This window comes from Alligator mississippiensis, chromosome 7, assembly GCF_030867095.1.
Source record: "Alligator mississippiensis isolate rAllMis1 chromosome 7, rAllMis1, whole genome shotgun sequence".
In the NCBI taxonomy this organism is placed as follows: Eukaryota; Metazoa; Chordata; order Crocodylia; family Alligatoridae; genus Alligator; species Alligator mississippiensis.
In genome coordinates, this window is record NC_081830.1 from 86,244,981 (window position 1) to 86,257,956 (window position 12,976).

The window sequence follows — 12,976 nt, forward strand, 5'->3', positions numbered from 1 at the left end:
TGCGCCCCGCCGGGGGTCTCCCCGCGGCGCTGCCCCGGCCCGGGGGCGCCGCCACCCCCCCGGCCGCAATGGACGGGTCCGTGCCCGGGCGTCACGTGGCGCCTGCCTTCTGTGACGTCGGCGCGCTACAATGTTGCAGGGTTCTGCCCCTGGAATTCTGAGAACTCATTTGCTAGTCGGTGACATAAGAGAAATCGGGGTCCGGGCGCGTTGCGTCTCCATGAAAGCCCCATAAACACCGCCACACACCAGAGCAGGGCACAAACACGCGTTAAAATAACCGAGGGAGCGAGGCTTAGGACGTGCAAAGCGGGGCGGCTTGGGCTGGGCTTTTTTGCGTTTTTTGTTCCCCCCCTAAGGCAGAAAAAGACAGGAAAGGGGGGGAAAAACCCAACAACAAACCAAAAACAACCAGCCAACATACCAATAAAAATGCAGAAGGAAGAGAGGCAGATAAAATCGCAGGCAGGCAGAAGGGAGGAAAGAACCGTTCAGAATTAGACTCGACTCATATTCCTGGTTTGATTTGATTTTGATTTTGATTTTTTGCGTGCAAGTTTCTTGCTTAAAACAAAACAACCAAAAAAGCCCAGGATCCTGCGACATCGGAGTCTCTTTTTTGTGTGTGTTGTCGGGTTGTTTGGGTTTTTTTGCACAATCATCTTTTTTTTTTTTTAAATGTATGTATTTCTATCTCTTGTTGGCTCTCGTGCTTAAAGGGATTTGTTGTTGAGGAGAAAAGAAGCTGTTTTGTTTTTTGTTCTTGATAGATATGGTTTATTTTTCCCCCCCTTTTTTGGGTGTTGCTTTTTAATGGGAGGAATATACTTGGAAAAAACCCCCCGCACTCGGAGGATTATATTTTCTTTTTCTTTTTTTTTTGTTGCTCTTTCTCCCTTTCCAGGACTCTTTTTAAGTGGTGGGTTAATTCTTTGTAGCTGCTGTCTGGTTGCAAAGGACATGGTAAAGCGTCTGTCGTGCCATAGCTGCGATGTACAGTATGTCTTATCTATGATTGTATGCAAAATAGATGTTTGATTTTCCTTGTAAGTAGGAGACTTCTGATTTTGAGTCGCTGGAGCCCATGTTTAGTTCAGAGCTCTTGGGAGGGAGCTGCAAAGGCCTGCTTTGGCCATTGGAGGAAGCTTCAGGCAGCAGGGAAAATGTAAAGACGGTCTTACAAATAGATCTGCGGGTGTGTGGCAGGGGGAGGAGGGAGGGAGAGTGACAAAGTGTTATTCTAATGACCCTTTATGTAAATATCTGTGTTAAAAAAGCAAATGAATTGCATATTTACTTGTGCCGCGTATTCACTCAGGCCTGGCTCGGGTGGGTGTGTTTTAAAAGATCTCAGCAGATTTCTGTTTCAATTTGCATGTATTATTATTATTTTTCCCCCCGCCTGAATGTCCGGGGGGTAAAAGGATTTCAAATTCCTCTTCTGCATGACAGAGAGGATAGGGGTGGGGGGAAGGCTTGTGCCTCCGATAGCATTTCAGGTTTATTCCAATTAATAGAAATTAGTTTACAAGAATCACCACCGCAGGGTCACCGTGCCCTAGCTCCGGCTAATCAAATTGCTTAGAGCAACTGATTAAATTACCAAGAATTCCAAGAAATCTGCAGCCTAAATGCAAAGTTATTGAACATTTCCTGAGGGTTGTTTTTTTTTTTTTAATTTCTCAGCAAAGTGCCCGGACTGAAATACTCAGCACTGTCTTAAAACAAAATAGGAGGAAAGCCTTGTAACCGATAGCCCGCATCTGTCATTAAAAATAGCCCAGTAAGGAGTAGGAATCAGGCTAAGATGATACTTGAGATGATGCAGACGAGCTTTAAAGACGTTTCCCTTTGTAGTTGGAAAGTAATATATATAATTCAGAGTGAGCATAGCTTTTACTTATTAGACTCTAAGCTCTCGGGGACATAGAAAGCTTGTTTATCCACTTTAGCAAAATTATTGGTGTCATATAAGTGGACTCAGTAACAAATAATACAAGAAGTATAATGCCAAGCTAGCTTTTATTTTTTTAGCGTGCCTTTATTAATTCATTTTTTTAAAGATCCCCTTCCTGCTCCCCCCTTTGGACAGCCTGAGTCTTCTACGGTGGCTGCATCAATTGAGCGGCTGAAGGCAATGTTTGCAGAAAGTTGGGAAGCGGAGAAGATTTTTTTGTCCGATTGATGATTTATCAGGACGGCTGTTAAAATTGGCACCTCACTGAGCAGAGATCTTGGTATGCCTTTACACTGCCAAATGTTAGGGTTGCATCAGAGTTTCCATTATAAACCCCCTGTTTACAGGGACTTATAAATCAGCCCTGAGCGTTCACTTTGGGCTGAGAACTGGTGTTCAGGTGCCAAGCCTGGAAGCACTGGGTAGATTATATCCATTATTTTTTTCCCCCTTTGGGGTGCCTGTATGATCTTCCTCCTCTCTATTCGATCCTGTGCTTTTCCATGCTTTCACTTCACTCTCACCCAGCTGCTGTGCCTTGAACACGTGGTTCTTATGCACCTAAACCTCTGTTCATCACCACTGGAGCTTCCTCTCCATATACTGAACTGGGACTCATGAGGATATACAGGGACTATAATATCCAGCATAGGAAGGGCAACATGAAATTCCCTTCAGAGCCCATTCTTGCAACGCCTACGTTGGCCGGGGAGGCACTGCAGAGTAAAACAAGGCCTTCCTTGCCCTGGCTCTGCAAGCAATATGAAAATCCCAGGCCGGGTTTCTAGTCGCAGCCTGCGAGAAGGCGAGAAAGTTGTGCTGCGGTAGAATAGGTTGCGTTGCTCCTTTTAGCTCAGAAACTGGCTTCATTTTTAAAAGGAAACTGCTCCTTGCAATGGGAGGGTTGACAGGGTAGAAAAATGCAAGCAACTAGGCAGTGAATGTGGACCTGCTTTGCACGTGCATCTGCTCCCCAGTCTGGGCCCTGGCTGTCAGACCTTGCCTCCCTTTGCTCTCCATGGAGAGCTGCCCTCGCTATATCCTTCTCCATATCTGTGTGTGACATAGAAGCCCAAATTCTGCATCGACATATCCTAGTATTCAGTGTATGTGACAGGCCGGCACAGCTCCTTTCACAATGTCTTGGATCAATAAGAGTGAGGTTTGAAGCAAGTGTAGAGGACAGCAGATCGGGACCTTTGCATGTCCCGTGGTCCTGAACGTAGATTGAGATCATTAAGTCTAATAGCCCCATCAGCACAGGGAATTCTGTTCTCCCCCCTGAAATAAATGTTCCTGCAGGTTAGAAAATGTTATTTTTCAGTTATTCTTTGAAAAACAAAAGTTATTTGGTTATTTCAGTGATTCTTCTAAAAAAAACCCCAAACCCCCCAAATGTGCCGTGCATTTCTGCCAGCATACGTAAGAAGTGGGGGGTACTCATCTGAGCTCTTAGCATGACTGATTAACAGCATCATCTTATATGTCATTCTTTAGCCCTCTGCAGTTCTCCACGGGGCTTGGTCCTATACTGTTCGAGGACAAGAACGAACCTTGCTTTCTACGGACTTGTTCAGTCCTTTGGGCTACGTCATCTGGGGTTTAAAATCTTACAGGTCGGGTCTCAGACGAAGTCTAGGTAGCCAAAGAACTGTGCGTATCTTCTGAGCAATACTGGTTTTAAATAAACCTCTGTTTAAAAATGACTATTTGTTATGTTGTTGTAATTAGCTCCTTCAGGAAGTCAATGCTGCTCATTCCCTAGATAGCCAGCTAGTGCATAATAATGGCTTTATGTATAATAAATACAGACATACAGAAATAAACAGCCCCCAGGATCTTTTTTTTTTTTTTTAAGTGGCAAGGGCAGAAAATTCACCTTTAAGAAAAGCCGTTTCCTATACAACTCCTTGCTCACAGCAGTTAAAGATGGATTATCAGCCAAGCCCTGGAGCACCTGCCTTTTTAAGAGCTTTGGGCTGGATCATAAATGTTATTTCAAGGCAGTTTTGTGCATGTAAACTTATATAATAAGGTGGGATTGCACACTGCTCAGGGACAGTGTATTCCCTGGCTCGCTCGTGTTATCTTGTTTTCTCATCTAACCTACTTTTTTTTGTCAGAGGCTGGTGCTTTGCAGAAACCTGTTTTCAGTGCAATCTCTGAGCCCTTTTGTGGGTGTCTGATTTCTGTAACACGGTTTGGTTTCCAGTATGAATGTAACGTGCAGAGAATATCATGACGCTGCTCTAGGTGTATGTGATCTTATCTACCTGACATTTAGTTTTTAACCGTCCATTCACTCGATTTGCATAAAATCACATGATCGCGACTTCATTTTTTTTTTTTTGCATCATCATAACAAAGTAGTCGAGTTTACCACTCTGCATTTGCCTGCTGTCTGTGCATGCGTGCCTGTTCCTCCTAGTTCGTCTCTCTTTTTGCACCGAGGCTAGAAGTTGGAGGTAGATGATAAGCTAGCACTCTTAAAGGGCTAAAGGTGGTGGCCCGGAGCTGAGATCCTTAGCGAACAGACGTGTCATGATTGAACTTCACCGAGCAAGCAGCCTCAACACCCTGCTTTCATCCCACGCTAGTTTTACTTGAGTCTCTTAAATATTTGAAATCTCTGTATTTTTTTTATTGCAAAGGGCAGGCCACAAAGCAGCCTTCCTGCTCCCAGAAGCTTTGCCTTGCAACCAGCTTCCAGGAGCTAAATAAATGGCCCCCCCATTGCTGCTGCTTTTTCCTTTCAGGTCCTTGCATACAGAACAATATTTTCCCTTTGGTGCCAGGAGAAGAGGCAGCTGGGCTTAGAGAAGAACAAGGGAGGAAGACCCAAATGCTTGTTAGCTCCAGTGAGGAAGGCGGGGGGTATTGTTATGTTCATTATCATTATTATTTTGAACTTTAATTGGAATGTTTGTGATCTGGCTGGGTCCTTACCTCTGGTGAAAGGGCTGGAAGTGGAAAAACTTGATTGGCATGCCGGGGCCTGGCTCTTATACCGCCCTCGGTACACCTGACCGCACTGAACCAGCTCTGAAGGCAGCCTGCTTCGTCTCACTCAGAGCCCAAGAATGTGCATTGGGACAGCACGGGTACTTTTCCATTCGTGGGCTCACGGTGGAGAGTGCTTCTGGTTTAAGTTCTCCTTCCTGCAGAAACCTGTCAACAGTGTGAGATGCCAACCAGCATCCCCCTGTTCCCTGGGACGCAGCTGCTGGGTGCACACTGGAGAGGCTGCCCTTCCAGCTGGAAGAAGGGATGGATGGCGAGACAGAGGGAAAGGTGGACGGACAGATAGATCAGTGGCTAAGAATCTCCCTTGACTTCCACACTGGAGGTGATATTCACTCAGGCACCCAAATACAAGCAACTCTGGAGCGGTGTTACCGGTTTCACATGTGTAATACACCCAGACACACACAGGCGCCCCTATATTTTCACATGTCAAGGTGGGGGGCACTTAAAATGGGATCATGCAGGTTTGGGATTGCTATTTTCAATCCAAAGGATAGTCTCAGTGCCATTGAAACACACACAGGATATTTTCAATGCCATTGCTTAAGGACTCCAGGTACCCAGAACTGGGTCACATAACAGGGCTGGCTCACATCTGGCGACGGGATCATCACGCTGAGTGAAACAGAGATATTATAGACATATTCTTGTGCAATTGTCATTATTGACAAATCCACCTTCCCACCCTTGCCGGGAGAGTGACGGTGAGAACTTGTGTGTCAGAAATGATTTTCTCAGCATAAGTGTGGGAGGAGGATTGTTGCCACTTTTTTTTCCCTGTCTGTCTATCTGCCTGTCTGATCTGCAAACACTTACTATCTGGCATAATAAATATTATCTGTATATACAAACTAATATGCAAGGCTTCTGATTGCTCCCCACTCTGTGACACTGAACATCACAATGTTGTGCCCTATGTACACGATCTTTGGTATGAAAAAAACGGGGATAAACTTCAGACCTAGATTCTAGTAGGCATCCAGCCAGTCGCAGATAATTATCCTCCTCCCTTTTCACCCCCAATCAATTTTTAACCAATTACAGACCAAAGTCTGTGATTATGTGTGTGTGTATGTGTGTGAGACAAGCTTGTAGAAAAACGTAGTGGCTCACATGCAGCGAGAGACGTTTGCAATGGCCATATGCTATTGATATGTAACAGCGGTTCTTAACCTTTTTTTTGGGTGCGGGGTATCTCTTTTGAGGCTAGTTAAATTAATTTGTCTGTGCCCTTCAGATTTTTCATGTGACGGATAATAAAGAACTAACATTTCATGTCCCTTCAGCCACACTGTTACCTTTCCAACCACCTAAGAAATATTGAAGAGTTGCTCTTCAAGATTTTCTTTATTCTGCCTTTAGCTTATCCCTTTTCTTTCTTTTGCTTTCCTATGCCTTCCTCTCACGTACGCTCTAGAAGATGAACACATAGCCCTGGGAGCATTATGTACCCCTGCTTGAGAAATACAAACTCCAACACCTTCAAATGCAAACCCAGATTTCATCCTCCCTATTTTGTGCCTGCTCTCCTATCTATAAAATGTGTAGAGGTATCCTAAAAGACATAAGAAATGCATAAATACTTAAAAGACAGACCTAGATACGTCTATATACACCTACATGAATGCATGCATGCTTACACGTACATAAATGTATTTTTGAACTTGTCCATTTGTTACATTTGAAAATATGAAATATGTGGCTGGTGAGAGTGCAAAGCTCCACGTATTCAAGTAAGTGGTGCTAAAATTGGCTGTTTTGGTTTTTTTTTAAGCATGTATCTCAACTTCCACCTGATGAGGTTAAAAGAAAATGTCAAAAACCTCAGTAACCCCAGAAGATATATTCCTGATAAGAAAAATGCTGAGATGGTTCAAGTCTCTAATAACAAATGGTGGCCTTGCCAGAAAAAGTGAATAAATCAAAGGCAGTCCTTAATTCAGATTACTTATTAGCCTTCTTTTTCTCTATTCCAGCTCTGCCCGAAACCTCACAGGTCCATGCTACTAAATGTCAGAAGTGGAAAACTTTTTGATCCCAGAAGGAAAACTTTGGGAGTTAAAAGTTGAAGCCTGTTTCCTGCAGAAACAAAGGGCCTGATTCTGAGCTTGTGGCGATAAAAAGGGAGACTCCCATTAAATTCCAGGGGCTTGGATGGGGCCCGGATTTCTTTTTTTAAACTCATATTATTTTTCAGTTATTTTTTATATAACTTGTTGGACATCTGTGCCGAGTTAGCATTATCTGCCTTTCATTTCCTTCCTCCAAATAAAATATCGATGCTTAGTTTTTTATGTTCTTTTGAATCGTCAGAACAGTCCGGATTCACTAATTATTAAAGAATTGAGTTAGTTGATTGGAATATATGAGTAACTGCAGGGGAAAGCATTTGTTGCCTTGTTTGTCTCTGGAAATTTTTCGGATCTCTGCATTCTCTTTTAAAAACAGAGAGAGTTACAGCAAACTATATTTGAGAGTTTCTTTTTTGTATCTGCCCAACCAGAAACTGGTTTTTTTTTAATGTTATACTAATCATTCCAGTGTTAATGTATGCATTGATGGAGTTATCGATTATTTAAATCCAATCTATCAATAGCAGCATCATGTAGTGACTACCAATTTGTGAGGAGGGGCTTTTGTTTCTTTATCCACCTTTTGGAGGGGTTTTGGGGTTTTAATTTCCCTTCAGTTTGTTTTCACTCTTAGTTTGAAGAATTGGATTTCCTCTTTGCTTTTCTCTTGCACGACCCCACCTAAAATGGCTAGGACAATTTTAACTCTTTACTGAGATGAACAAGTCCAAAGGGACTTCTCAGGTCTTAAGTCATCTAAAATAATAATGATCAAAGCTGCAGCCAGCAGTAATCAGTTAGATTTCAAGAGGAAGGGACCAATTATCAGGACTCATGGTCGAGGTGATATCTGTTATTAGATCAACTAGATTTTTGCAAAAAAAAAAAAAAAAAATTCTTTACTTGCAAGCTTTTGGGCACAAACACCCTTCTTCAGGCATTGGAGAAAAGATTGTAAAAGTTCTCCTGGGTAGAAATGACAGTTCATACTCCATAGGAGAGTTGAAGGTGGTAAAATCTCCTGTTTGGAAAAGTTCATTGTATATGCTGGTTATTCAATGAGGGGTTTATTCGCATCGAGTTCAGAGCACATCGGGGAGCTGGATACAGAACAGCATTGCCAACAGCTCCAGGAAATAATTTTGATTACTACCAACGTTAAGCTTTACGTCTTAAGGGGACAATTCAGTGTGGGGCTATTTCTTAATGACCAATATGTTTGAATTCCTCTACCAATCTGCCTTTAAACAAGTTGGAAGCAGTCCCCAAGTGCTTCTCATTTCCCTTTCTTTTGCAAATCTCTCTCGTTCTGTTCTTTGCCCTGTTTCCCATTTGCTCCTTCAGCCTCAAGGAAAAAAACAACAACCTGACTTTTACCAAAAATCGAGCCCTTTCCCACCCCCCGCCACCCCCTTTGCAACGACGCTGGCTATTGGGATCAACAAGTTAACCTTCGCAAAGATTACAAAGGTACAAGCTGGCTGGCTGGGAAATGAATCATTAAACGCGTGCTGAAGTCGATGAGCGCAGAGGGTTTCAGTTAAAGCGACATTCCTCTGAGACTTCTCTTGGCCTGCCTTCCATGTGTTTCCCTCTTTCGAAGCGGCACCCGCTCCAGAAGGGAAAGCATCTCGTCCCAAAGCAGCAGAGGAGTCAGCCGTCACCACGGCCGATCCTGGAGCTGTGTCTCGCACCCGGCAGGCCTGCTGGCCCCGTCGCCTGCTGCCCTGGGTCAGGAGTGGCCGATACAAGTCATGCTTGTGGGATCAGAACAATGTGTGCTGGGAAAAGAAAGAACCAGACAACAAAACGCCCTCCCCGGGCTTGCAGGATATGTTGGAATGTGCCTGGGATTCATTTTATCCTGGCCAGGCTGGAGCGAAGGGGCCGATCCCCAGCAGCCTTGCCCCGCAGACCTCACGTGGGTCATTCCCGATTGATAACAACACGAGGCAGAACGAGGCCTCTGGCTTTCACCCTTTGCTCTTTGAGTCCTGTCCTGCGTATCGGACGGTGCTGCCTTTTTATAGCGCGTTTGATAAGCAGCCCCAGGGAGGAGGAATTCCTCGTCCAGCCCTTGCCGTGTCTCCTTGGATTTGTGCAGGACCACGTTGCAGGCCTGCTCTCACCTTCCCTATGGAAAAGTTTCCCTGGGTGCTGAGTGGGCATCTCTCACTGCAGCAATCTCTAGAGGGGTCCCAGGGGTGCATGTAGCACCAGCTTTGTCCGTGGATGCCCAGGGGCAGCTCCATCTCTGAGATCTCTCCTTCTTGCCCGATGTGTCCAGTCTCTGCACTGGGGTTTGCTTTTTGCTGGCTTCAGGGAGCAGAGATAAAGGCAGGAGAGAATGAGAGATAGGGGTCAGGTTAGCCAGCCCTGCTGCTGCTACAGGATTATTCTTTCTACAGGATTTGCTGGTCTTTTTTGGAGCCTACTGTTAAATATTTCAGGGGACTCCATTCATACCAAAGATATTCAGGTTACAAGAAAACAGTAGGTGTAGGGGGAGCTCCAGAGGGTTGGCCCATCCTCTTATTATGATACCAAGGACTCATGAGATGCTGATTCAGATCCTTTTTCTATCCCAGGCTCTCTGCATATCATTGGCCAAGTCATATGGCTCCAGACTTCAAAGCTCCTTACAGGCCTGACTTCCATCAGTGGATTGTCAGCACCCAAATAAGATTGAAGATCTGAGCTTGGCCTGTTTGTTCTCCAATCCCCGATGGTGTGTCATTGCACCATCCTATGTCCCAGGGGTGTTGGGAAGAAAAAGCCATTAAAGGATGTGAGATGTTCTGATAACTTGGTAATTAAGATTGCCGACATACCTGAGGCAGATGCAACCTACCACCGTAGGCTCTGCTCCATACCTGAGGGTGTCTTCCCATTAGGAAATTTCCAAGTTGTAACACCCTAAATAATTCCTCCTGTACCTTAGATGTTGATACCCTTCACATGCTTCAAAGAATCATGCAGTCATCAAAAATGAAGACTGGAAGGGACATCAGGAGGTTGCATCCAGTGCAACCCTCTGCTCAAAGCAGGACCAGCTCCAGCAACATCATCCCTGCCAAGGGATATCAAGCTGGGCCTTAAAAACCTCCAAGAATAGTGGTTCCACCACCTCTCCAGATAATCTTTCCAGTGCTTTACTACCCTCCTATTGAGAGAGTTTTTCCTAATATCTAACATTAACTTCCCTTGCTGCAGCTTGAGCCCATTGCTCCTTCTGTCATCTGCCCCCACTGAGACCAGTCCAGCTCCATCCTCATCACAACCCCTCTACAGGGAGGTGAAGGCTGCTATTCAATCCCCCTCGGTCTTCTCTTTGCAGATTAAATCAGCCCAGGTCCCTCAGCCTCTCCTCACCAGTCCTGTCCCCCAGCCCCACAACCATTTTCATTGCCCTCCGCTGGACTCTCTCCAACCTGTCCACATCCTTTCTGTAGTGGGGGCCCACAGCTGGACACAGGACTCCAGATGTGTTTCGATGCACCCTAAGAGAAGGAATCAGAATCCCATGGGAGGGAAGTTTATTTTAGGTTCTGGTCCCATCTGTTGAAATCTCTCACTAACATCGGCCTGCATCATCAGGGCGGCTTTTGTTTCCTAGCTGGCACTGGTGGTGGTAGGGGAAGGGAGCAGGTTCATTTCCTGGGTTTTCTTAGGTATTGAGGGAACTTGTTATAAATGCAGGCATCAGATTAAAAAAGCAACCTGCCTACAACATAAGGAGACCCAGTCCCTGCTGACGGGAGGGAAGAGAGAGTTCTGCACCTGCACGCTTGGCTGTTTTGGCAGGGGCTCAGAAATTGCACTGCCGGTGCTTTGCAAAACCACAGCTAGATGGAGAGGCAGAGACCAGGAGCCAATAACAGCCGGGGAGAAAGCTCCCAGATCCCAGGACAGTCTCTGCAGCTTTGAGGGAAGCATTGACTTGGCCCAGTTCAGGGTTGGCTACTGGTTGGTAATCATCTTGAACCACAAGAAGCCCATGCAATTTTTGTGTCCATTCAAGGAATGGCTCAATTCCTTTTTACTTTTGAGAAGCAAGCCTTGCTGTTATACTTTGGGGATTATTCTGGCTACTTTTGTTTTTGCAGACATGGGGTACATGCATTTGATGTAAAAAATGGGGTCAAGGGCCGATGCTGGTGACCAAACAGCGTATTAATTACTGTAATTATTAGTACTGTAATGATAATCCTGTGCTCAGCAAAGTGCCTTTCATCTCCAAGGACTTCAGAAGGATGAATAAGTGGGTCCATGTGGCTCTGCTATGGGGTGTGTAATTATCCTTATCTCCATCTCGCAGATGAGGAGATGGAGATACAGGGGGTGAAGAAACCTGGAGGTGGGACCCAGGCAGAAATGAAAGAATCCAGGTCTCCCGGATCCCCATCCCGTGTTTCAATCACTGGGCAACACCTCTCCCAGAAGAAGAGAGAGAAGGCCAAAGGGTGTCACTTGGGTGGACTCGTCCTGCATTGCACATTTGTTGCGTGATGCCGTGGTGTGTCGTGGTGGAAGTGGGGCTCTGGTACCGTGTGGTTTGCACAACCAGGGGCCTGATGAGAGCTCCCATCCTGTGGCTCTTCGCGGTCGCTCCCTGTGTCTGGGTGAGGGCTTGGAGAGGCCAGAGCGGTGTTGCCTCTTGGTCATCCTTAGAGAAGACAGGTAAATAAGGCCTGTTGGCTTCAGTGCCCATGGAAGTCCATGGGACTTTCCCACTGATGCTGACCTGGGTCCCACAGCTGTAGTTTCCCAATGCTGGGGCCTATGAGGTATAAGTCCATCCAGGGCTGGAGTGGCTTTCTGAGGTGGTTCCCATACACTGAGTGCTGCCTATAGAAGGACAAGGCAGGGTTGTCCCATCCAGCCCAGGATGTTGAGCCATGCAAGGCCCAGTTTCTGCCTGGGATCTACCCTTTCATCTCATAGGGGCTGCAGATACCACGTTCAGGAGGCTACATGGGACTCATGCTAGGTAAATGAGGCCAGGAGTGCTCCGGGTCCAGTTATCTGTACTCACTGAGCGCCTGTAACTCCTTCCAAGCCAGCACCTCTCAAAGCATCTGCTGCAGTTCCCAAATTGCTCCTTGTGGGACCTCTGAGAGAAGATAGGCTGTCCACGTTTTAGAGGTGGATGAACAACAGTGCAAGGAGCTTGAGGCACTCGGGAAAGGTGTGGGTTGTGTGGCAGTGACTTTCCCCTAGCAAGGCCTGTCCCCCAGGTTCCTCGAGGGCAGGCTTCATTCACAGCCACCTCCAACAAGTAAATGAGGTCTAAGTGGTTCCAGCAAGGGCCAGTTTTTTCTGGATTGCTTCTCCCACATCCATCCAATGTGAATGAAATGCAACAGCATTGCTACAGCAGAGGAACCCAGGGCAGAATCCATCCATCCATCCATCCATCCATCCATCCATCCATCCATCCATCCATCCATCCATCCATCCATCCATCCATCGGCTTTCCCCTGAAGCAAGGGCACAGAAACAGACCCTGCTGCAATGGGGCTTCTTCCTGGCTGGTGAGAAAGTTCAGCAGCTTCCAGGTGCAGGGGACATCTGATGGGCTTACATCAGCATGCAACCTAGATGAATTTGGGTTTTTTTGCAAAAGGACCAGCTCCCGTAGCTAGCACATCTTGTTGGCTTTGTGGACCTCCATGGGCCACCCGTCCCATTGGCTGAGGATCAGAAACCATGAGGAGGATCAATGTGGCCATGAATGATTTCCTTTATAAAAAGATTTGCCATTCTGTCATAACAAGGAGATTCAGGAGCGTACGTCAGAGCCTGGGGCACGTCCAGATGTAGGCACCTGACGTCACTATTGATAGCCTGGCTGGGATGCTGGCAGTCTCTCATCCAAGCCTTGACCCAATACAAGGATTCAGTCACTTCATTGTATTTCAGG

The 12,976-nt window shown here is 46.0% G+C and overlaps 1 long non-coding RNA gene across 1 annotated transcript; it reads left to right on the forward strand.

Annotated features, from left to right (window-relative positions):
* Positions 1-162: 162 nt before the first annotated feature.
* LOC106740003 (uncharacterized) lies at positions 163-7,267 on the forward strand. Its single transcript, XR_002093990.2, has 2 exons — positions 163-2,237; positions 3,455-7,267. It is a non-coding gene; the product is annotated as an uncharacterized LOC106740003 (long non-coding RNA).
* The last annotated feature ends 5,709 nt before the right edge of the window (positions 7,268-12,976 follow it).